At 42.8% G+C, this 25332-nt stretch overlaps 1 long non-coding RNA gene across 1 annotated transcript in view; it reads left to right on the top strand.

Annotated features, from left to right (window-relative positions):
- Positions 1 to 7696: 7696 nt before the first annotated feature.
- Positions 7697 to 25332, top strand: part of LOC142496501 (uncharacterized) — a 154152-nt gene continuing 136516 nt past the window's right edge. Inside the window, exon 1 of the long non-coding RNA XR_012802022.1 lies at positions 7697 to 7766. This is a non-coding gene — a long non-coding RNA (uncharacterized LOC142496501). The remainder of the gene's footprint in view (positions 7767 to 25332) is intronic.

The raw sequence follows: 25332 nt of genomic DNA, 5'->3' as shown, positions 1-25332 counted from the left end.
TGCGTGTCTTTTCAGTAGATCCTAGAGGACGAGGGACTTAGAAGAATTTTGTAAGATTTTTTATTAACATGCTATATAACGGTATATATGTTTATGCACTGTATATGAACTGGAGAATTTCCAAGTCCTTGGTTCCGAGAGACCAGATGGCCACCAGGCTTGGTGCCGCTGTGTCTGGTCTGTGTCTGGTCTCAGTCTCAGAGATGCCAAGGTGCTAGGGCGGGCAGAGTACCGAAGTTATACTCAAGCACCCACGACCTGACATGAATAAGGGCTATCCGGCAACCATTTGCCCTTCCCCAAATTCTGAGGAGCCTGGCCCAGCGGGGGGTTCAATATGCTAAGCGGCAGAGGTGCCAGGTTGGTGCATACCCCTTGGCAGAATTGAAATCAGTGCCCGTCCAGCTTCAGAGTACCAGCAAATCTGTGATAGGCTGGTAGAAATATTCCCACGCGCTGATTGCCTGTAGCGTTTTGTGAAGGGGACTGAAATCCTATAAGAAACCTAGTAGCCAATCAGGTCATCAGATTCTAAGCGCCAAGACAGCAGCGGCAGATTTGAACTGACCAAAAGATGCTATGTGAGAAATAGGCACGAGCTGGCTTCAGAAATTTCAAGGCAAGAAATTTTCTAAGTCCCACTTTTCGGGGCCAAGTTCTGAAAAGGGAATGTAGCGGTCGCGGCTGGAACTACAGTCCAAAAAGAGTACCAGAACGTTTTGTACTCGCTCCCGGTCAAGGGATTTCAGCACCTCCAGAGTGGGAAGAGCTGTGGCGTCAGGAACTGCATGCCGAGTTCAGTTCCAGGCCTTTTCGGGCTTAGTCCCGGTCATCTAAAGGACTTGTAAAGACTTGGTTTTCTGTGCTCTTTCAACTAGGAAAGGTTAGTTTTGTAGCCCAGACCCCCAGTAAGTGTGTTTTCTTCTGTATAATGTAATCCATTGTGTGTATGTCTGTTTCTAAGGAATACATCGCAATTTGTTTTACTTCTTGGTTTTGCTCAGTGATATGATCCTTGTATAAAGGTATAAATCCTTGGTCTCCCGTGACACATAGTCAACATTAAAACTCTTTTCAGGAAGATTTGGCATGTACTGTATATGTGAAAAATCTCTGTGTTCTATTGAGCTTTATTGAGTTAAGGGATCTTTTTGATGTAAGAAAACCTGGCAAATGATTGGGGAAAGCTAGCTAATGTGACACCAGAACATTTATAATGGTAACAAAGGAGTTATCCAATCTTAATTTCCATATAATGCCTGTAAGAGACATGTGGAGAGGTATGACCAGGAAGGCAGATTTGGGGGAAATTAAACCATGGCTTAATTTAGCTCATCACTTTAAACAAATCAATAAACAAACAGCCTATCCCTTTGTAAGGGCTAACTCACTTCCCCAGTCCCTAACTGCAGAGCTTGGAGGATAAACCTCTTACCAACCTATCATCCCAAAGTTTAAAGAGGTACATGTAAGCAGGGGCTCTTTGTGTCAGTCGTTGAGTCTGGTTGGTGTCTGGTGAGGGGCCAGCCCCTGGACGGTTCCTGGGTCCTGTGTGCCCAAGAATAGGGGTCTGGTTCCTGGTGATTTGATATCAGCCCCACCTTGCGTTCAAGACAATCATCTCCTTTGGTAGCACAGTTGTGACTGTGCTCAGGAGTCTCTCAATGCAGTTTTCCTGCATGAAGCTTTCTACATGTCTTATTAGCCAGGTGGAGACTGGTTAATTGTCTTTAGCTGCAACTAACCAGCTCCCTGCTGGATTCTTCAGACCACTACAGGCTTATATTGAAGTCTTATTTAAACAGGGGTTAAGTCCCTGTTACAATGCCACAAACTTTTGGAATGGTTTATTTGACTTCAAAATCAATGGCTACCCCAGAAAACACAAATGTTTTTTTTATGTCTCCCTTTAAACTCTGTGTGTAACTGCTGATGATGTTAAAACAATGACTGTCTCTTTGTACTGTCTCATGAAATATCTTACCCTGGTAAAATATTTTTGAAACGTTGATAATAACATTTGTGTATGCTCTAGAGATTTCCAAATGGCTGTCAGTCTCAGTTGCATTTTCATTAATATATATATTTTAAATAAAGAGGTGTTTCCATTTTTAACTCACTATTTAATGCATTATATTTTAATTCCATTGATAAGTAGAGACATGGCAGTGTTGCTGTGGTAACCAACTAAAATAAAAATCACATTCTTTTATGTGATTTTTCCTCTCATAATCTCATATAAAATTTCCTTGACATTCAGCTTGCACTCCCTCCTGCTTATAGATCAAACCCTATCTATTGTTCATGGCATTTGGCATGTTTCTCATGGAATGCACTTAATACTAACTTATAGAACATTAAAACATATTTTGCAATGTCAAAATTGTTTGATATATAGAAATAAATAATTATGTTTAAATGGTACACGTACAATTCAGAGGACTCAAGATCTTTTTTATTGTTTATAGTATATTCTATAAAATTCTACAGAATGGATGAAAAAGTATGATGTTGTGAGACCGGGTAACATGCCAGGGAATTCTTGATGTTCACATCTTCGGTGGGACGTATACTCATGGCTAGGGTTGCCAGGTGGGTTCTCCGAAAATACTTGACACAATGGTGAAAGGTGAGACGCGCTCGAGATACACCGCTTGAGACATGCAGATGCACACACACATTTCTCTTTACGCTCCATGCGGTTTCCTCCTCTCTTTGGCTCCACCTTCAGGCTCCTGACACCACCTCTTGTTTGGCTGCTGCCGGGTAATGCAGCCAATCAGGGCTGAGGAAGCTGCCCAGTCCTATGGCAACAACCCTGCTCTCTCCCTGCTCATGGAAATCCTGTGGCCACAAGCCAAGCCATACATGCCCAGAATTAACTCTAATTTTTAACTGGACAGAGTGTCCAAATACAGGACAATCCAGTTCAATACTGGACACCTGGCAACCCTACTCAAGGCTCCTTTTTAGCCAGGGCATTTGAAAATCTGCTGTGTTTACCATTGTATTTACCCAATCTCCTTCATCTACTGTAAATGATAAAAAAAGATAGATTATAAATCTGTGCATTTTATTGCAGTATCAAATCGTTATTGCACAGTAAACATAAATGGGCATACCTCAATTATTCACAATATATTATTGTAATAAAATCTACCTTATTTTAAATAAAGATAATTTCTAATAATAAATTGACATAAAAAAAAATCAAGGATACATACACATACTGTACATACATATATATAATCTATAATCAACAGCGGCACTCCGACTTCCGTGGTATCTTTATCAAAGATAAAGCGCCTTGTGCCTGAAACATGTCAGAGTGCTTGTCAGGACCTTGTTTTCATGTCCTTTTAATTTAATAAATCTTTGATAAAAACTCCTTGTGTCCCATGTCACATTGGTGAGGCTGTGCTCTGGTTCCTGATTTGGATCCCTTTGTGCTGTTTATCTACCTGGAGGCACGCCCTTCTGGAAGCATTATCTATCAGGTTTATATACATCCACTCCAATCCTTCCTCTCTGACACCTGTGGAGTGGAGTTATTGATTCATGGAGAGACTGCGCGGCTGGTGAGCGGTTTGCTACTCCTCGTGGGACTCAGTGTGCATCCGCTTGGCGTTTGCGAGCTCCGCAGTGTCCTGTCTGAGGGACGGAGGATCGTGCATATTTCCCTGTGGGGCGGCTGCTTGTTACCACGTGTATGCCCAATTGATGTTTGGGAGCCCTGCTGTTTGACTACCCACACAGCCAGAGACCATATACTTACCGTGGGACTGCATGCGCCCTCGCTTGGTGCTCAGGGAGCCCGCGGTGGATCCGCTTGCGTTACCGGAGGCTGCGTGTCCCTTCCTGGTGGACGGCCACTTGGTGCCTATCTTTCCTACCGGAATCGCGGGGTTTTCCCTTTGGGTCCCCTTGTGAGGAGACATGCATCAATGCAGAGGTGAAGATCCCCTAAGCCGCCAGAGCCGCTGGTCTGTGAGTAATCCACTACAACATCATTGTGCTGAACGTGATCAGCCAGTTGTCAGTTTATGCCATACTACAGTAGGATCATCTCTACAGAGACATTGCTATACATACATTTTATACCTACAGTGGCTTACATTTTTCACATTTCGGATATAAGATAAGACTGTATCTGGACTATACACTATAATGTTTCCAGTGACACACCTCTTTAAAAATGTTTGTGGCGCACCGGACAGATGCTATTTTGTTTAGCTCATCACTTTTCATACTATATATATCCTCCATACTCGAGGCCTTTGAAAGAGCCTGGACAGGTCTGGGCTCCTAGCATTGCTAGGTAACCAAAATAAATGGGAATTCAAGCACTACATTTGTGAAACATAAAGAGAAATACAGTAAAAAGATAAAAACAAGGAAATAGTTGCGGAAAATGAATCTACAGTACAGTACATGGGTAGTCTCTCCCTATTAAAGCTATTAGATGAATAGAAATATTAAATAAATTGATGAGGCCATTATGCTTAAAGTGCTCTTAGTGTATGTGAGACATCATATGCATAGGCTATTGCACAGTGTCGGAAAAAAAAGACAAATCTTGCAATAACTGATATACAGGTATAATAAATGCAGCTATGTATATTCATTACACATAGAGGACGAGAGAACTGACTTAACACTATCAATAAACTGAAATATTCCAAGATTCCTATTATATTGAGTAACTATATACTTTAGAGTATTCTGCCTCCACTAGCACGGTTCACACACTCAAGTGTTATAAACACGTGTGAACTTGGAGGGATAGCATAAATAGCATAGAATTGTCTTCTGGGAAGTGCTCAACATAGCTATAATAACACCAGCGACAAATAAATCATATCCAAGTGTAGCCAGGTCCCCCTCTGTGCGTCGGGACCCCCTCTCTGTACCCACCTTTGCGGCCGTTTGCGAAATTGCGAGGGTGCGGGCGCGTGCGCGCCTTCCGGTGTGCGTGTGGCAGTGATCGGCAGGTGTCAGGACTGCAGGGGTCAGCCGGGGGTTGCACAGGGTGTGCGCATCGAAGGAGACTCCCAGCGGCTCCCGTGCAGGGTGCCGCCATCTTGCGCGAGTTCGCGCATGCGCAGTTGGAGCTCCGGCGGCAGTACCAGTTGCGCATGCGCGTGGACAAGCGTGCGAAGAGCTAGCCTACCAGGGAAGGCTCTTGGAAGGGACTACAAGTCCCGTGAGCCTCAGCAGCGCCCAACATGACGCCAAGGAGCCAATAGGGCTGAAGTAGCTCCCTGCTCTCAGGGATGGATACATTTTTGCGCGCTGAGCCACGCCAGTCAGGACCAGGAAAAGCTAGGGGTAGGAGGTGAGTGCAGGGGTCTGTGACCCACTGCATTAGGCCAGCAGCCTCCCTAGGCCCCAGTTAGGTCCTGAGCCATATACCAGCTTGTTGTGCTTTAAGGACAGGCCCTAGTTAAGGACTCTGCCCCATTATCTGTTTGGTAGTCAGGGACACAGTGCTAAGCAGCGCAGCCCTGCAAGGTCGGTTCTGGGCTCAGAACGTCACCAAAGACACAGAGACTTAAGGTGATATTATCCACACCGGAATTCACCCCAAGCGGTGGCGGATGACGACGTTGGACCGGACGGAATCCCTGTCGTAGTCTGCGGAACCCAGGGCCGGAGCCCCGGCCAGGTATCATTCAACAAGTGCACCAACACTGTACAGCAATGCAAGGAGCATGCCTAAAAGGCAGGGGTATCACTTGGGGACACTTAAGTGGTAGAGTGGCCAAGGGCCTTGTATTGTTCATTTGGACACGGTGTGGGGGTACACGGTGGTGGGGAAGGATAATACTTTCAACGAGAGCAATTGTTGTGATTCATATAGAGTATAAGTATATATTTGCATGTGTTCAGTAAAGACCGTTCTGTTTATACCAGTGAGTATTATTGTGTTGTGTCCTGAGAGGGACTCCTCCCGCTCCGTCGGGATCCCTCCCAGGTGGAGGCGTTGCACCACGAGATATTGTGATATATATATGTACCCCAGGCTCTCCATGCAGAGGCTTAGGCTCCTGAGGGCCACACAGGTAAATAAGCACCAGTAGCATCTGTATTCACAGGGAATACCCGTTACACAAGTATAAGCCCATCCCATAAGCCCACAGCATCACTGCATTGTATACAAATACCAACATGCGTTATGACAAAAGGGGACATAGGGCAGTGTATAGAACCACATACATATAAGAAGCCTGTATAGACAAATAGTATTTGTAATCTTTGCAAGCAGGTCCTTAAATGTCCGCACACTCAAGTATAATCCACACGTGCTGACATGGACCCTGAAAAGAGCCTGTGTGTTATCAATGTACCATGTAATAGGTGGCATAGTGAGAGACAGAGCGGGGAGAGAAATACAGGTGTGAAAGGGGAGGGCTCACAAGGCCGCCGACACGAGGGTGAGGGCAGCGCTGACACGGGGAGGTGGGTGGGGGGGCCTGGGTCCCAGGAAACCTGTCTGCGGCCCTGGCTGTTTGCACTGCTTTTTAAAGCAGCAGCCCATTAACTAGTCCCAAGGAAGGTGCTAGGTCAAAATACCTCCCTTATAGCACTTCAACTCTGGCTACATGACAATATATATATATATATATATATATATATATATATATATATATATATATATATATATATATATATATATATATATATATATATATATATATATATATACACATGTATATTATAAATATTATATTCAGTATAATTAAAAAAGAGGACAAAATAGAAACAGTTGTCCCACAATGGGTAACAACTTCGATCAAACATCAGTAAAGAGAATCATAATCTATGTAGCGCACTTTCCCCCATCCCCTTGGAGAATGTGTGGCTACGGTGTGTGTGGTGCAATACCTGTGGCTCACAGGAGGTCTGAGTCTCCGCTGCAGGGAGCCTGGGGTGTTCTTCAGCGCCTCCACCTATAACGGATTCTACTGTGTGGAATTACCCATTACAGGACCTATATACATATACTTATACAATAACCACACACAATGCGTAAAACATAAAATAACAACTTTACTACAGAACGATAATATAGCTACTGGTTACAGCCTACCCACCAGGCCTCGTACGGCCGTAACCACCCACCTAGTGGTCCACACAATTTTTCACAGTCCCCACAGTACCTGATGGGGCCCTCGGAGCAATCATCCACTCTAGTGGTCCACAAGGATATAACCCCTCACCCTTATTTGTGGTCAGCGCTGCCACTATAGTGTATATTGGTGCACTTGTACATGGGGTACCTCCCGTGTGTGTCCACACCCCGGCGCGCTGTATTGTGCGATGGGGTACACGGACCCAACGATGATCTGCGACTCCGATGCTTCCGCGTGGGATGTCCACCTCAAGGACAGTCTCTTCCGTGTGCTTGGTCTTATCCCAGACCACCAAGAGCCAGGATGCCACTGTGTCCTATCTGTGTCTCTCACTACAAGATACAGGGGCAGTTTCCCTATCTATGGGCCTGTCCCTGTAGCAGCCACAAACTGAGGGGAGTGGGGCCTATCAGGGGTCTCTGGCCTACTGCAGAAGTTACCTGCACATTCACACCATACCCCTTTGGTATCCAGCTTCAAACTACCAGTCCCCTTAACTGTCAGAATCCCAACTGTCAGAATTCTAACTACCATACATCTCTCAGCCCTATTGGTTGCCTGGCAACGCATCCTGCAGCCCCTGAGGCTGCTGAAACTTGTAGTTCCCCTGCTGTGCTATACTCCTATGGAAAGGTAAGGGGACAAACCGGGGACCAGGGGGATCCAGGCTATATCTACAACAGGGAAAGTCTGTTCAAGTTATTATCTGTATAGGAGGACACAAAACATCCTGTTTTTTTTTTTAATAGCAGCTGTTTTCCTTATGTGAGCAATTAAAGATGTACCACTCTGATTTTAAATACTAGATTTGGCCCTACTCAATTAATTAGAAGTAACAATCTTCTAAAAATTGGGGTTTCAATAAAAGGTTAAGCCTTCTGATCTGCACAAACATTCAGAAATGAAATAATAATGTAAATAGTAATAAGAATACCAAAAATTAGTTCTAGCAACTCTGTATCCTTTGATTGAAAACATCAAATCCTGAGTGTACTTGAAAGGTGTGATTTTATTTCCTGCTTTGCTTAAATGTTCAGCTGTCAAAAAATACTAGAAATTGCTCTTTCAAAGGACAATAGAGACATGTATCAAATTATTGTCCCAGAGCATCTGGGGAGTTAATGTAAGTACTGACATACAGTTTATTACTGTATTGTCATGTGAACTGAAATTACATGAGGCTCTTTTGAAGGTCGTATTTGGTTTTCCTTGTTGTCAGTTACCTTAAGGCGTTTTGATGTTATTAGATTTGGAAGCAAGCTGCCAGTCAGTAGTCAAGGACACCACTTCCTGTTTTCTTGTGGGCCTCTTGGTTATTGCAATTTTCGTTTGCACATCTAGAAGTTTGAAAGATTCTGAAAAATTAGTTGTTGGATAAATGAGGAACAGATCTTTTTATAGACTGGTATCTTGTGCACTTTACAATACCGTAATGCTCACATCATCTCAGACTGATCCTCCTTCCAAAATATACCGTTTTAATACACACTTTGGACCATATTTACTGAGTGGTGCTAAGCCATAACACACCTCCTGTGCTGGAAAATACCTTACTGCCTATTCAAGTGAATATAAGGCCTTTTTACTAAGCAGGGCTATTCCACCAGAAACCTTCCATGCTAGAACACACCTTACAGACCCTAAACGTAAAGCGACAATCCAAGTGTTTTTTTTTTCATTTTGTAATTTTTATTACATGTGATTGAAGCTGGGGGTCTCATTGAGCAGTACCTTATTAATGTCAGCTCCGAGTACCCCCAGCTACCGGGGACACTTACTTCCACAGGTAGTACCAGTAGCTGCTCCACTTGGCTAGCAGGGCTCACATTATGGCAGCGTTTCAAAGCTTCCGTGCCATGCGGGCCAATAGGAAGCTGTGATGTCATCCAATATGGCTTCCTATTAGCCTGAGTGACGCGGGAGCTTTAACCTTTAAAACCCAGCTAGCTCAGATGGAGCGGCTATCCAGCACCTCCTATAGAGGTAAGTATCTGAGGAAGCAGGGGTCCCCGAAACTGAAATTAAAGGGGTCCAAATCTACTTACCAGATTTTTCCGTGATTTTCATTCAAAATCCGCTCTGCGTGTTAAAATCCGCTCTGCACGTTAAAATCCGCTCTGCACGTTAAAATCCGCTCTGCACTTTAAAATCCGGTTTCGGATTGTAGCAATTTGAATCCGTGCGGATTATTTCAAATCCGTTTATAAAGCCCAGGTTTCTCAGATTTTAAATAATCAAACATCAGATTTAATGTACACGTATATCCAGTCCATGGACCTTGTTTATATCCAATTCGACATTGTATTGTAAAAAGAAAAGGCAGCGGTTTAATCTGCCATAGTATTAAAAAAACAACGACAGATTAATCCGCCGCCACAAATCCTGTGCTGTTATAGTACTGGTAGTGTTGTAAAAATTAATCTTAGTAATTACTAGCCCACTGCTCCTGAGCCTCGTAAATGCTGGGTGCGGGGGCCATATTTTTGAGAGGAATCAGATGTTGTTTCATCTTGATAAAAGTGAACCTCTTCCCTCATACACTCTCAATATCTCCTCATTCTCTCTTCCCTCCATCCCCCATCTCTCTCTCTAACCCCAACCCCTTTTTTCTCTCTCCCCCATCCCCTCTCTCTTTTCTATCCCCTCTCTCTCTTTTTCTGCAATCTCATCGGTCTATTCTCCACATCACCCCCCCCCCATTCCCTCTGTCTCAATATACTCCATTCCTTCTATCTCTCTCTATCCCCATCCCCTCTGTCTCTCTCTCGCCATCCAGATTCTCTATCTCTCTCTCACCCCAAACAACATACCTCCCTCCAGAAGGAACAACCAAAAAATGCCCCTTCTCACTCTCCCTTCCAGCCAACAAGAAACTCCTTCTCAATCTCCCTCCTGGTCAAACAATCTTTCTCCCACTCTCATTTTCAGCCAAACAACCTCCCTCCTGGCTAAACAACCTCCCACCCACTCAAGCTCCAGGCCGCATTGCAAGGTTGTTTGGGAAGCATGTTTGATAGCCCTGGTCTAGGCTGCAGAAAGGCTTTGTCCAGGTGCCTGGCATGCTCAACAACATAATCATTGACCTCCATCTGCTGCTCATGCAGGCTGTTTATTAAATAATTAATATACTGGGTTGCTGTTATTATTATCACTGCTTGGAATTTACGCTTTATTGTGATTGAATCTGTATTTTACAATCTTTAAGAATGATCACAATATCATCACTTTTATCTGAAACATTATCATATTCATCATTGCTTCAGAGGTATTAGTAACAAACTTTCAGTTCCCTTTTTATATCACTTCGTAACGGAAGTTCATTGTCTACAAGATTGAGGGGGATGGGGAGGGGAGGGCAGGGGAGGTGGGGGTACAGTATTCTTTTAAATGTTATGATTAAATATTAATATACTGTACATAATTAATTTACTAGACACAGAAACAGTACAGGAGCCCAAACCACTATGCCTAGGTAGGCTACCACAGCCCAGGAGTGGACACTGGACACACATAAACAGTGGGGTTAGCCCAGACACTCACAGATAAATGGTTAAACTACTGTCAGGGTCTCCTAGACCTCCTGTCTAGCCATACAGTAGTTCTTCTTTATCCACCCGGTGTGCTGCTGCCTTCTGTGTGCTCTGGGGTTCCTCTGTCTGTCAATCTTCATTTTGCTCCTGTCTCTGTCATTTATAGCCTCTGCTTCCTGTTTGGTTCATTGCCTTTGTTTTGAGTCAGACTCCTATGCACATGCTTCTGTCTCTGATCCTGATCTGTTCCTGTACCAGTCCTGTATTTGATTCTGTTCATAGTAAAGGCCCTTGCTGATAATCTGGCTTGTCCCTGTTTGTTCCCTGGTCTCAGTCCCTGCTCCCCGGTCTCAGTCCCTGCTCCCCGGTCTCAGTCCCTGTTCCCCGGTCTCAGTCCCTGCTCCCCGTTCTCAGTCCCTGCTCCCAGACCTGTTCCTGCTCCCCTGTCCTGTTCCAGTCTCCTCGCTGCCGACCTATGCTTGTTACCTGACTACGCCATCTGCCACCGTCATCGGACCCCTGCTTGTTACCCGACTACGCTATCTGCCGCCTGCCTCGGACCTCTGATTGTGACCCCTACTACGCTTCTGCTGTTCCGGCCACTGTTCAGCAGTCTCATGTGACAACTACAAGTTTTATTAAGCAAATAATGTATAACTGTTTGAGCTACAGATACACATACTGTACACACATTACCCAGCAAGCTCAGAACCCCAACACCCACCACTTCATACTGTATATATATATATATTTATGTCAAAAGGAGTGCTACTGAGTGTGGCCAAATGTATACAACAAAATACTTCTCTGTCTATTGTTGAGCTACACATACTGCAGCATCATCCCCCTGACCTATATAGACTAGTACCTATGTGGTAACTCTAGTAATAATAAAAGGTCCATATGGAAACTGAAACATTGTCTTTCCACTGTCACATTAAATGGAGAATTGCATTATGAACCCGTGAGTAAAGCTTTATTTTGTATCTCTGTCACAGAGGAGATCTGTACGTTGAAGAATTTGTTTGTCTATGTTGTGTTGGCTGCACAAGCAGGATTCTCTTCGCCTAAACTGTTTCTCTGCACCTTGGAACTGTGCTCATGTTGTCCTACTGCACACTAGGTGCACTGCAGGGAGAGAATGAGAGAAACAAAATGCATATAAGTTTAACCTTCCTTAAAAATAATTAGTATTCTTGTTAATATTAATATTATTATTAAATATTAATATACTGCTATATAATTAATTTACTAGACACAGACCAAGTACAGGAGCACAGACCATTAAGTCCTGGCAGGCCATCACAACACAGTAGTGGACACTGGACACACACAGACAGTTGGGACAGTCCAGTCATGCACAGTTTAATGCATCACAGCAGCAATAGCCTAACCAGCTCACAGCTAAACCCTGTAGTACCTACAACACAATGGCTTCAAGTTGAGGCTGCACCACATACACTCCTTGACTCATCCTCCCTTTATTATAATTCGATTTTTCAGATTCAGATTGAGATTAGGATTCAGTTTTCAGGTTTGGATTACTAATCCTATGAGCGGATTTTCAGTGATAGAAACAAGAATGCAGGATTGTACTTTTTGAGACTGATCCGTAGAATTCCACAGCTAAAATAAAGTGGCCAATCAATGTCGGATTCAAATTCGAAAGAACAAATTTGCCAATCTCTACCTTAAGGGACATATTAACTAAAATGTGCTGGAGGGGCTTTATGGATTCACACCGCTTAGTAAATATGGTCAATTATCTCTTATTCATACATCATTATTTATTTAATTATGCATATAATAACTTATTTTGATTATACATTCTGTCTTAATAACACATAATATAATACATTTATAATTTTAATAGCAGTCATGTATCACTGGCATTTTGTACATTCTATACATTTGCTTTTACTAACTCTCTTTGCTTTTAGTTAATTGATAAAACTCCCAACACAATTCACATCATCATTTTTTAATTGCTTGACTAGTTTACTTGTTTACTCGTTACTTTTTTATTTTGTATCAAAGCTTCTGCCTCTAATTTCTCTGTGTTTTTCTGGTTGCTTTGATTACATATTCCTAGTCTGAGATGACCTTAGCATGTATACCTACAGTATGATAGGGACCATGTGGGGAAATCTACATATGTTACCGGGTGTGGTGCAAAACCTGTTAGGCTCACAGGAGGCCTGAACCTCCGCCACTGGGAGCCTGGGGTGTATCCCGGAACGTACTGCTTACAGCACCTCCACCTGTGCAGGTATTCTAGTGTGTAGAATAACCCCTAACACAGGAACCACATACAGTAAGTACTTACACCAAGGTATGGATAAAACAGTTTACTATATGCACTAAATTATAACACATCACAATACATAAAAAACAGCAACACAGCAGTGTCACCCTTTAACTTGGACTCAACCCCACCCACGCAAGTGTCTCAAAAGTCACACAACCCCACCCAAGTGTGGAACAGCGCTGCCCACTAATATGAGGTGTGTACTTGGTGACTTGATGGTACCTGACAGGTGTGTCCACACCTGGGCGCGCAGATGCTGCACTTGGCTAATGGATCCGAAAGCGTGATCCATGATGCTTCCACTCTTGGTGCGTGGGGTGGCATCTCACCAGGCAATCCCACCAGGAAGATAGTCTCTATCTTGAGCGATGGTCTGCGTCCAGACACGATAAACAGGGCTGCACAGCAGATGCACTGTGTCCCTGAACTTAGCAAATAACTAAAGGGGCAGGGTCCCTACCTAGGGCCTGTCCCTGTCGCAACCACAATCTGGGTAAAGTCTCAGGGCCTATCTGGGGTGTAGGGGGGTAACCTGGCCCAGTATGCAGGGACTACTGCTCCCTACACACAGCCTTCCATAATCTGCTCCCAGCTCTGACTCACTCCTGTCTCTCTGCACACAACAATGTATCTAATTGCAGCAGCAGAATCTGTAAGCCCTATTGGCTGTAATTCTGCACATGATAGGGATCATAGGGAAGTCCCCAGAGGCTGCTGGGAGTTGTAGTCCTTTGCATACCTCTTTTATATTGAGGTCGTGTGCGCGATCGTAACTGCGCATGTGCAAGTCTGTAATGGCTGCCGCAGGCTGTCTGCGCATGCACCGACTGGGGAAGTCCCTGCGCTACAGAGCTCCACCTCTGCCCATCTGCAAACTCGTTAATGGCCGCCGCAACTCTGCTGCACATGCGCGAACGCTTTAAAGATGGCGGCGCCTGGCTGTAGATGCCCCCGGCGACGTGCTCACCCCTGCAGCTCCCTGGCACAGCGCAGGGGTCCCTGCGCTAAGCGGAGGTAAGGGGGGCCCAGACGGAACCCTGCTACATGTGCAATTTCAAGTTTCTTACACAGAATGCTGCCACAACATTTTTGTACTATGTCACAGTGCAAATATATAGTTTGATCAATTTTATAAACTCCAAAGTGACTGTACAGGACGTTTTCAGCTGAAAACGGTTCAGTCTCTAAATTTAACCTTTGAAAAATATTTAAACTGCTATTCAAATTCTGCAGGTTAACAATGAACTCAGTGAAAGATTGTTGCCCCTTTTTGGCCACTATTTCCTTGTAGTGGTTTTCAGCTATAGAGAAAATAAAGCAGACACTCGAAGGCAATTAGCACCTTTCATTTAAACATGGTTTATGTGTACTGTAGTATGTATCGCAATCTTTTGACCATGATCAAGCTTTTTTTGAAGCTGGAAGCACCTACACAGAGCATTATTTTGATGTGTGGTGCTCCACTTTGCATGGACGACTGACACCGATTTTCTGGCATGGCTATTTGGTTGTGGGGCATTGTTACTGAGCTCCTCCGTATTTGTCAAAGAGCAACAAACCCATGATAATGGAGCACACAAATAACCCTTTACAATTATAACCCCCTAGTCTGTAAAGGTGTTTAATTTTTATTTTACAATATGTTGATAAAGCAACACTCTTTTAAAAATATTTTTCATATTACGGCCTTTTGGTTTACTAGAGTTGAAACTAAATAAAATATAGAACAAAAATGAAGGCGAAGGACATTGTATGATTTCAAAAGCTGATCATCCACAATAACTTTATAGAGACCATACTGTTCCCATTGCCCAAAAGAGCACAACATCACAGCTTCTTTCCTTAAAGGCAGATGGATTCATCTGATAAAAGTTGTATTTAAGTCAAGTGAAATCAATTTGTCTCCCATCATGTGGTATGAGCTAACAGCATAGCAAACCAAAGAAACATTTTATAAAAGAACCTTGTAACATTACAGATTTGAAATGAGTACAAATAAGTTATCACAAATATGTACAGTATTATTTGGGATCACTGTTTCGTTGAAACTATAATGAATGATGAGTTAGTGTTAGTGATGAGATAGTGGGGCAGCTGTCACACAAAGTAATGCCACTGCACTTTTGTACACATATGCCCAGATGCTCCTGCTGTTAGGGCAGGGGTGCTCAACTCCAGTCCTCAATACCCCCCAAATAGGTCAGGTTTTCAGGATATCGCTGCTTCAGCACAGGTGTCAAAATCAATGCCTGCTACTGCACAGGTGACTCAATCAGTGGCTAAAATGAAGTTCAAATATTGCATTATTTTCTTGCCATCTTAAGGGTGGTGAGATTGGAATCACGATTTGCATCTGACAGAGCATTGTTTAAACATCCCAGTCAAGTGACAAGGGAGATTTAAACATGGCGGAGATACCGGCACCCCATACCATACCGCCTGTAACTCAGGAACCAGGGGATCCCCGAGGCTGAAATGAATGCGGTTCAATTTAGGAGACCCCCTGCTTCAATACTATGTTATTAAAAGTTAAATTAAAACTGTGAGATCGCCTGTAAGAGCTGTGCAGGAAAATGCAGCTCTCTTTGTGCAGCTCTTCCAGACTGCTAGAGTGACATTTGGCTCGTTAAACAAACACAAATTAGTGCAATTTGGCATTTTTCTTAACAAACGATAAAAAACTTGCAATCTTTCTTAGTGAATACCGTTTTTACATAAATTAATAGCAGTCCTAGGAACATTCCGACCCGATCAGTAATGCAATGCACTTATCAAAGTTTAGTGAATAGGCCCCTTAACCTTTGTTTGACAAGTTGCTGAGAGCAGTCTAAGAATACTCTCTTGACTCTTTGACAAAGCGCCCTGTACATGAAACGCGTTAGAGTGGATCTGTATTTTTTGGCTGTTATATTTTTCATCATTTTCCAATAGATCCTGTGTAGCCAGGTATCCCCTGGGCTACTAATCCTCTGTCTAACACGTAAGTCCTGGTACCAGCGCAGGCAGTGTTAGGGTTAAATCTGCCCATGATCCTGCAGTAAACAACTCTCTTGAGTGACAGGGGTGGGTGGGCCTAAGGCCTGGGTACAGCCCTATCAGGGGCTTAGACCTAGGACCTCCCCTGTGTACAAAAGGAGCTGCAGGGCCTAAATGTAGTGAGTTGTTGGACGTGTGGAACCAGGGCTCTGGTTCACCTTCCTTCCCCTCCTTCAGGGGAGTGGGATCAGCTACCCCATATTCCACCAGGGAGTATGGGAGTCTAGGATACACCTTTCGGGCCTCAAGCGCTGGGGGTTGAGTCCAGGGACCAAAGGAAAGAGTATGCAGATATGTATGCTGTGTACTGCTGTACTTGCTGCAATAAAGAACTGCTCCTGTTTTTATGCTCCTGCCTGAGGATGCAGTTTCTTCAGGGAGGGAGTGAGTGGGAATGGAGGCGCTGCAACACCGAGCAAGAAGCTGAAAATATCCCTAAAAAGCCTGGCCTAATTATCCCCAAACAACGCCGGCGGATGCTCAGAGTCTCCTGTGAGTCATACAGGTAGCACCATCACCAGATAACCGCAGGAAATCTCCCTTAGTGTGGTGGAAGACGGGTTATCCCTGTTTTTACCAGCAAGCAATATTTTGGACCCCATATTTTCCAAGGAGCTATGCTTTCCATCCGCCATTCTTACAGGTGACTCTTTGCCAGCCTAACAAAACACCTGTAATTTTATTTACTGTAACTAATTAAAAAAAAAAAGACATGTAAATCTCAGTACATACAGTAAGAATATGACAGTTAAAGATAACCAAACGTATTACCACACATACAGTACTGTACATACAGTAGTAATGAATACAACTTATTAAAAAGGGACAAGATCTACTGTATGTGTTTCTTTAATCCCATGGGTGTCTTAGTACAAAGTTCATATATCCAGAACTGTTCCCTTTGCATTGGGGTTTTAACCCTATTTTCCCCTGCCTTTTATTGATATGAACCCGTTCAAGGCCCATAAATTGGAATTGAATCAAATCACAATTGTTAGAAAGCAGAAAATGCTTGGGTAGATTATGCAGCTTTATGTTATTTTGTAAATGTATTTTAGCATTTTTATATATTATTTACATGCTCCTTAATTCTGGTGCTCATCCATCTCTTTGTCTTCCCTATATAATTTAAACTACACGCAGAGGTGATACAATAGACTATATATTAAGATTTATGATTGAGAAACTGGTTAACTTGGTTAAGTTAAACAGAAGGTGAGATGAATTAATTTTTTGGAGTCATACATTTGCACACCACACATTTGCTGCAGTTAAAGTTCCCTTGAGGTCTCTTTGGTAGCCAGCTAATGGCTCTATCTTTGGGAATTTCCTTTAACATGCTGGGATTTCATATATTTTTTAAGGTATTCCATTTCTTAAAGATTATCTTAGGCCATGATTATAGTGGCAGGAACGGCTCGTGCGATTCTGGAGAAGACACATTTTTTGTCTTTGTCGTGCGATGGCCGAGTCACGTGCGCGGTTCAGCTAATGAGGGCGAACCGCTCACGTGACGTCATGGCCATACCTCCGCCACACCTCTCCGTCACCTCGGACCTCAGTGCAGGTTTTGCGCGAGTGACGTCATGCGCTCCATTGCTATAATCATGGCCTTAGGTTTGTTATGCACAATAACCCCCAAGATAGTAGGATCTTTCTTAATAATTCGCCATTGTTTATTATAAACATTTGAATTTTGAAATATGTGGGATTAAACCTAGTAATAAACAGAGGATTGACTTTATTACAATTGTTATTCCTCTTCATTTTTTCGGGTGACAGAGGTATCAGTTTTGAGCAAATCACCTCTATTCACCTTTTCTGCTTTCTGAAATGTTTTTTCTTTAAACTTATATTTTAAATTGAGATTTTTCAAATATAAATGGGGAGGGGTACAGAAGGGGAAAAAAGGGGGGAACAAACATTTTGTAACAACATTTCTACAGTCATCAATAGTCACATTACATCACATACATTGTTTTGTAGTCCACATATTGTATCCTACTCACTCCCAAATCCTCGTTTCTATTTGAATCATATCCTATCCCGTGTCCCAAGGTTCCCATACACTATTAAACTTTCTTGTGGTATGATTCAGAAATGAGGTGCGCCTCTCCATTAGTTGGACATCATTAACCCTTCTAATTATCTTTCTTCTGGAGGGCGGAAGTGTTTTCTTGCACGCTGCTGCTACCGCGCATCATGCCGCCGTTAAAATGTGCATAATCAATTTAACGGTATAGTGGTTCACATCCTCCATGGGTTAGCCAGACTAATTAAAACTGGGTCTGGTGGCATCTTAATCCCGTCACCTCTTCTATTCATTTCAGAACTTTCCTCCAATATTAATGCATAAATATACAGAACCACCAAAAAGATCCCCTATCTGCCCACAAGCCCTCCAGCATCTATCAGTAGCTTCCGGGAACATTTGCTTTAACCTCTTGGGGGTGTAATACCAACACATATTTATTTTTTTATAAATATTATGGTTCATAACTGTACATACTGATGCAGCGGCCGTTATTTGAACACAACACGGTGCCGATTTTGAGTTCTCTGCTGTTCCCCACGCAGCATGAACGTGGCCAATCGCCCCAGGCACCCGCGCTTATCGCGGATGTTTTGTTTGAATTTCATGGATTCTGTTTCTTTGTTTGCAATAAAATGTATGAATTGTAATGTGTACAGTACTGTGCTACTGTGTCAATTTCATGTTTTTAAAAGCCAGAACACTAAAATTCATTTTTCTGCGCTTGCCGCGCTCGCATCTTAGTGCGGGAAGGCTGGAATTCATCCCGCGGTTTCAAATCGGGATTCTGATGTACATGACGCGTGAAGTGTTAGAATAACGGCCCCTGCATCATATAGAGGTTTTGTCTATATTGTCCCAAATATCTTCCCAGTCCTCTCTTGTTATTTCAGTCTGGAAGTCCATGGCCCACTGATCCATATATTTATGGTCTGGGGTATCCTTTTGGGGAATTAACCCCTGGTAGAGAGATGAGATCAGACCCTTTTGGTATTTTTTTGTTTTGCATAAATCTTCAAATCGTGTGTAACCAGGAAATTCCTCCCCGTAAAAACCCTGTCAAACAAAATGTCGGACCTGTATATATTTAAAATTCTCAGTTGGTTTTAAACCATATTTCCTAGTCAGTTCTTCAAAAGACTTCAGGTTGTCCTTTTCTAATAGATCTCCCTTCTTTAGAATCCCTCTCCATCTCCAGGGTTCAGAACCCTGACCCTGAAATCCCGGACGAAACCCTGTAGTACCAAACAGGGGGGTAAGTCTGGATGGTCTTTACACTACTTTATATTTCTTTCTTGCTAGCTGCCAGATTGTTAGAGAGAATCCGATTACCATCGGGTCTGAGCGAGTCCCAGTACCAACCCTGGGGTTCGAACATAGAAAGGAGACAGACCAACGGGGCTTTTTAGCGAGCTCTCCAAATCTACCCAGGCATAAGCCCCTCCAGGGCAGTGCCAGTACACCATTTGTCTCAAATGTGATACTATATAATATTTTAAGATATTTGGTACTGCTATACTGCCTCCTCGTTCCTTAGACTACAACATAATTGATCTGGCTACTCTTGGTTGTTTATGATTTCAAATTAATTGCATGATTTGATTTTGAATGTCTTTTATGGTTGTATACAGAACTAGTATTGGTAATGTCTGGAAATAATACAGAAGTCTGGCGAGGATATTCATCTTAACCGCAGTAATACGCCCTAGCCAGGAGATACAATGGGAATTCCAGGCTTGTAGATCCTTTCTTATCTTAGAGAAAAGCTTGGGGTAGTTATATTTATATAATAAGTTATAATCTCTAGTGAGATGGATCCCCAGACACTTTAAATGAGTCTTTTTCCACTTGAAGTCAATCTGGCCTTTGAGAACCTCAACCTCTCCTTCCGTTAGCGTTAGATTTAACACTTCTGATTTTCCTACATTGACTTTATATTCTGATAGATCTCCGAATCCACGGAGGGTGGATTGTAAATTCGGAAGGGACACCAAAGGGTTAGAAATGGTAAGAATGATATCATCCGCAAAGAGTGATATTTTATAGCACTCGTCTTTTATTGTAATCCCTTGTATATTTGGGAAGGCTCTGATTGTTGCCGCAAGAGGCTCGATTGTCAAAGCAAAAAGAAGAGGAGAAAGGGGGCACCGCTGTCTAGTTCCATTCTTAATTGTTATTAGATTCTTCTCCTCTTCTGGTATTTTCAGGGTGGCTGTCAGTGTCTCGTAAAGGGCGCGGACCCCCTGCAAAAAAACCCCAGAGAACATGAATGCCTCTAGCGCTCTAGAAAATTCCATCTTATCCTGTAAAACGCTTTCTCCGCATCTAGACTCAACAACACTGCCTTTGGATTTATGGGCCTGTTCAATCACATTGATAATTTTCCTTGTGTTATCTGATGCCTGGCGTTCGCTCACAAAGCCCACTTGGTCATAATGAATTAACCTAGGAAGTATTGGGTTCAACCTGTTAGCAAGGATTTTACTATAAATTTTCAAATCCGTGTTAAGCAGTGAAATTGATCTATAGCTTCCACAGCATAAAGGGTCCTTACTCTCTCTGAATTTGTTTTCCACTGAGAAAATCGTTAAATAAGTCTACTAAACATGGTTCTAGAATTCCTATAACATTTTTATAATTCAAATTTGAGAAACCATCTGGGCCTGGGGACTTTGAGGGCTTCAGTGAGCCAACCTCCCTTGTTAGCTCTATCTGAGTTATTTTTACGTTTAGAATTTTGTGATCTTCCTCTGTCAATTTCGGAAGTTTGTATTCTCTAAGATAATCCTCTATCTGGGACCCGGTCGGGATCCTAGAGGTTGGGGATAGATTATTTAGGTTATAGAGGTCTGTATAGAATTTAGCAAATTCCTCTGCTAGCTTAGAAGGATTGTATCTCACTTCTCCTCTTTCGTTCTAATGGCAAAGCCCAAAGTTCTCGATCTGATCACTCTAAGTTTATTTGGCAACAGACGGTTAGCTTTATGTCCTTTGTCATAGTACATCTGTTTAGTCCACTTCTGGGTCTTCTCTACCTCTTCTAATTGTAAACACTTGCATTTTACTCGTGCCTGACTTAGAATTTTATAGAATTTCCTTGACGGATTTTTCTTGTGTGATTTTTCCAACTGTACTATTTTTTCCGTTTGGATTTTTTTCTCTCAATTTTAACCTCTTTATGTACATTGCTATTGAAATAAGCTGTCACCTAATTGTGGCCTTATGTGCCTCCCATAATACTGCTGCTGATGATTCTACAGATCCCTTATTAATATGGAAATATTTTTTAAGCGACTTTACAATTTGAGTACTAATCTCTGGTTAATGTAATAGTAAGTCGTTCATCCTCCAATGGAATGATCGTGTCCTAACAAATGGGGGTCAAGCAAGATCACCACGGGGTCGTGGTCTGACCATGTAATAGGCCCTATTTCTGAATGGACCAAGACTTCCAAGATACTTGGGGATACAAATATATTATCAATTCTCGAATACGAGTCATGTGGAGGCGAGTAAAAAGAATAGTCCCTCTGTCCTTTATGTGTGTTACGCCAGGCATCTCATAGTCCAAATTCTTTAAGTAGCAGTGTAAATTTCTTTGCTACACAGTAGGTCATTGCAGAGTGTGGGTGTTCTGAGTGAGTGGATTTATCCATGTCTGGATCCGGTACCATATTAAAATCACCTCCGAGGATCAGTTGCTGATCTCTACTTTCCCCTATCGATTCCAGTGTTTCCCTTAGAAAATAAATTTGACCCTCATTGGGAGCGTAAATATTTACTAGTGTGAACTGTTAGCCTGAGAGAAGCCCGTAAACCACCAGGGAACTCCCTCCTTTGAAACAGTACATACAAAGGTTATAAGGAATAAAAAAAAGGGGGAAAACAAAGGGAAGAAAAGACAGCAAGCACAGTCATAGGACTGATGTAGGCTTCTCATAGTCATCTTACTGTACGTAGACGGATCGATGATTGGAGAGAACGGCATTGGAATCCGGTTAAATCTTCCAAAGTTCTAGAAAACCTCAGCAAAATGTTCCAACAAAGGTCTCTCAAAGGCACAGATGGACTTTTATCTCCGAGCAACTGCATCCTCAGCCAATCGATCGTCATCTGCATCCCTACTCCCCCGAGGTCATTGTCATTGACTCGATCTATCCTTGTTGGTCAGACCCAATGCTGAGCGAAAGCTGCTGATTCTTAGGGGTACCGGATCAAGATCTGTCTGCCATCGTGGTTGACAACAAGGCGGAATGGAAAGGCCCATCGGTAGCGAATACCCTTTTCCTGAAGTACCGCTGTTACTGATCATAACCCTCTGCTCCTCTCAATTGTCATTATGGACAGATCCTGGAAAATCTGGATGGAGCTGTTTTCAAAATCAATTGAGCCTCTATTTCTGCGGCCTTTTATAATAATTTCCTTGGTTGCATATTGGTGAAGCCTTAGGACCACATCTCTGCTTCTCTTGGGGTCATGAAATCTCTGTACCAAGGCTCTGTGCACTCTGTTCATCGTAAGATCGCCATCTTGCAGCTGATGATCAATTGACGTAAACAGTCGTTTAAGATTTGGCTGGAGCTCTTCCGCGGACACAGACTCAGGGACATGCCGAATTCGTAAATTCTGTCTTTGCTCCCTGTTCTCCAAATCATCCATTCCATCCCTCATGGCTCCTTTCTAACGTTGAGACACAGGACCTCATCATCAGAATTAACCTCATTTTGTAGGGAAACATCCATCTTATTTTCAACTCCGTAGTTCTTTTAGCTAGTATAGAGACTTCTGTTTTAAATTCCCTTACAGCTCTATCCAGAGCTGACTGAAAACTTGCTTGCATTAACTTAAACATGTTCTGGAGGTCCTGTTTAGTAATTACTGTGTCTTCCTCAATCGCAGACAGTTCACTGTCAGAAGCAGCCCCCCCCCCTACTGCCCCCTCACCTGCTGTGGCCCTCTCTACCTGATTTCTTAGGGTAGCCTTTCTGTTGGGATATACCCCTCAGAGTCCATACCTTGTCTCTCTCCCCTGTTGTCTTCCGTAGGAGCGTGCTCCTGTGCGCCCTGTTCAGCTGTGTCATTTTTGCCTTTACTCCTATCAGGTGCCACTTGCTGCCGCGGCTGAAGCGGGAGAGATCCGGGGTTCCCGGCCTTGGTGCCTTCCTGGAGGACATCCCTGCCAGCTCCCCTGGCCAGTCAGACATCTTGTGTGGCTAACCGAGGCGGCGATCGGGGGAATTTATTGCGAAATCTCGGCGGAGTGCACAGAGCTTTCTTAGCCTGCTTGCACCTGCATTGCCATCACACGCGCCCCACCACCCCCCGAAATGCTTTTTCAATCAAATAACCCTTCTGCATAAAGTGAAGTGACAACAGAAGCTAAGGTGATATGTGTGCTATATATTGAGGGCACACTACTCATGTAAAGCGATTTACCATCCAAGGTACTGTATATTCACATCTGCCTTGCACCTGTCACCTTTATTTTTATTTTTTTGCCGTGACGTCACTTAAAGGGAATGATGCCAGTCAATCAGAATGGCTGTGCTTCATTTGCCTTTAAGATGACGTCACGAAGCCGGCGTCAGATGGTATTTCAGCCAATCAGATCGTGGGAACTGATTGGCTGAACTACCTTGTGACACAGCGGCCATCTTGGATTTAGTGACGTCACGTTAAAGGGAAATTAAGCAGAGCCATTCTGATTGGCTGGCATCATTCCCTTTAAGTGACGTCACGGCAAAAAAATAAAAATAAAGTCTGCACATGGTTTTAACAGCCAATCAGGTGGCTGTTAACCATTTTGAGGGTAAATGTGACGTCACAAGCCATATTTAAGGCCGTGACGCCTCATTTGAGCCCAAGAAGCCGACGAGACAACATCGGCTGGGATTTAACATGGGGTATTTTGGATTGACAGATGAAGAAAGAAGATAAAGAAGAACAAAAAATGGTTACAGATGAAGATAGAAGAAGGTGATTAAAGAAAGAAAAAAGAAGATTGGGGTACCTGAGCCGGATCTTCATGGTGGATGGCATCAGATGCTGTTGGAGGCTTTCAAGGTACATGAGCTTCCTGTTTCCCCAGGAGTCGGAGGGCCACCGCTTCTAATGGTAAGTAAGATATTCAATGTTTGTAAATGTCTCTTTTTACAGGTTTAATCTTTGGATGTGTTTTTTTATTTTTTGGGGGAGGCACATTGACTGATAATATATTAATCGGTACCTCTTTAGGGTACAGATTAATACATTATTATGACAATATTTGGGGGGCATTTATTGATTGGTATTGTTGTTGCTTTTTGGCATTTCATGTATTTTGTGGATGTTATTGTTTGTTTTTTCATGCTTAATGTAATTAAAGGTTTGCGATTGGTGTTCGCTTGTACTTAATGTAATATTATGTTAGCTAATGTGTTTTATGGTTACTTCAGAGATTGTTTTAATTTATTTTTTGGAGTTTTAATAGTTATATTCATTAATGTTGGAGTAATTCATTGTTTACATTGGTTAGTGTTACTATTCATTTTGAGTTGGTTTCGGAATTAATTGTTTAGATTGGTTAATGGTTTAATTAATTCATTGTTGATGTTGCTATTGATTGTATTGATTGGATTAGCTGGCTACTGTTTGTATTTAGTGACGTGTGATTTTTTGGAGTTTAGTTACATTTTATTACTGTGTGTCTTGTGTATTAATTTATTGTCATTAGGGTGCCCATTTAGTGCTATAGAGGCTTATCATGCCCATATTATTATTATATGGGTATGATGTACCACTATACTACTCAATGGGTATAGGGTGGGTGCTTAGGCCTCCCGGGTTGGTATCGGGTCAGGGTAGGTTAACCCCTTAATGACTATAGCGGTTAGTAACCGCTAAGGTGATTAAGGGTTAGGGGCCATTAGAATGTATTTATTTTGTATATATGCTTTCTGGCAACGGAGGACAGATGGACCTGCTGTTGTGGTAAGTATAACTTTATTTATTTACTTTATTTATGTATGCTAATGCAGTGTTTAATAATGGGCAAATAATCTATTATCCATATCTGGATAATAGTTATTTTGCCCATTACTGTACTGTATGGGTTTGGGCGGAGGGGGGGGGGGGGCGTGTATTGATGTTTTTTTAAAATATTTATTAATATACATTTCTTTAATAGTGTAGATGTGCAGGGGGTCTCCGGAGCTGAACCATGTATGGTTTTATGTCCGGGGACCCCCTGCTTCCCGAGATACAGGCACCTTTATGGGGTGCCGGTATCCCTCTGCATTGAAATGTCTCGCGTCA

This window comes from Ascaphus truei, chromosome 6 (genome assembly GCF_040206685.1).
Source record: "Ascaphus truei isolate aAscTru1 chromosome 6, aAscTru1.hap1, whole genome shotgun sequence".
In the NCBI taxonomy this organism is placed as follows: domain Eukaryota; kingdom Metazoa; phylum Chordata; class Amphibia; order Anura; family Ascaphidae; genus Ascaphus; species Ascaphus truei.
The sequence above is the reverse complement of the archived record's forward strand: the minus strand, read 5'-3'. Positions and strand labels throughout refer to the sequence as shown.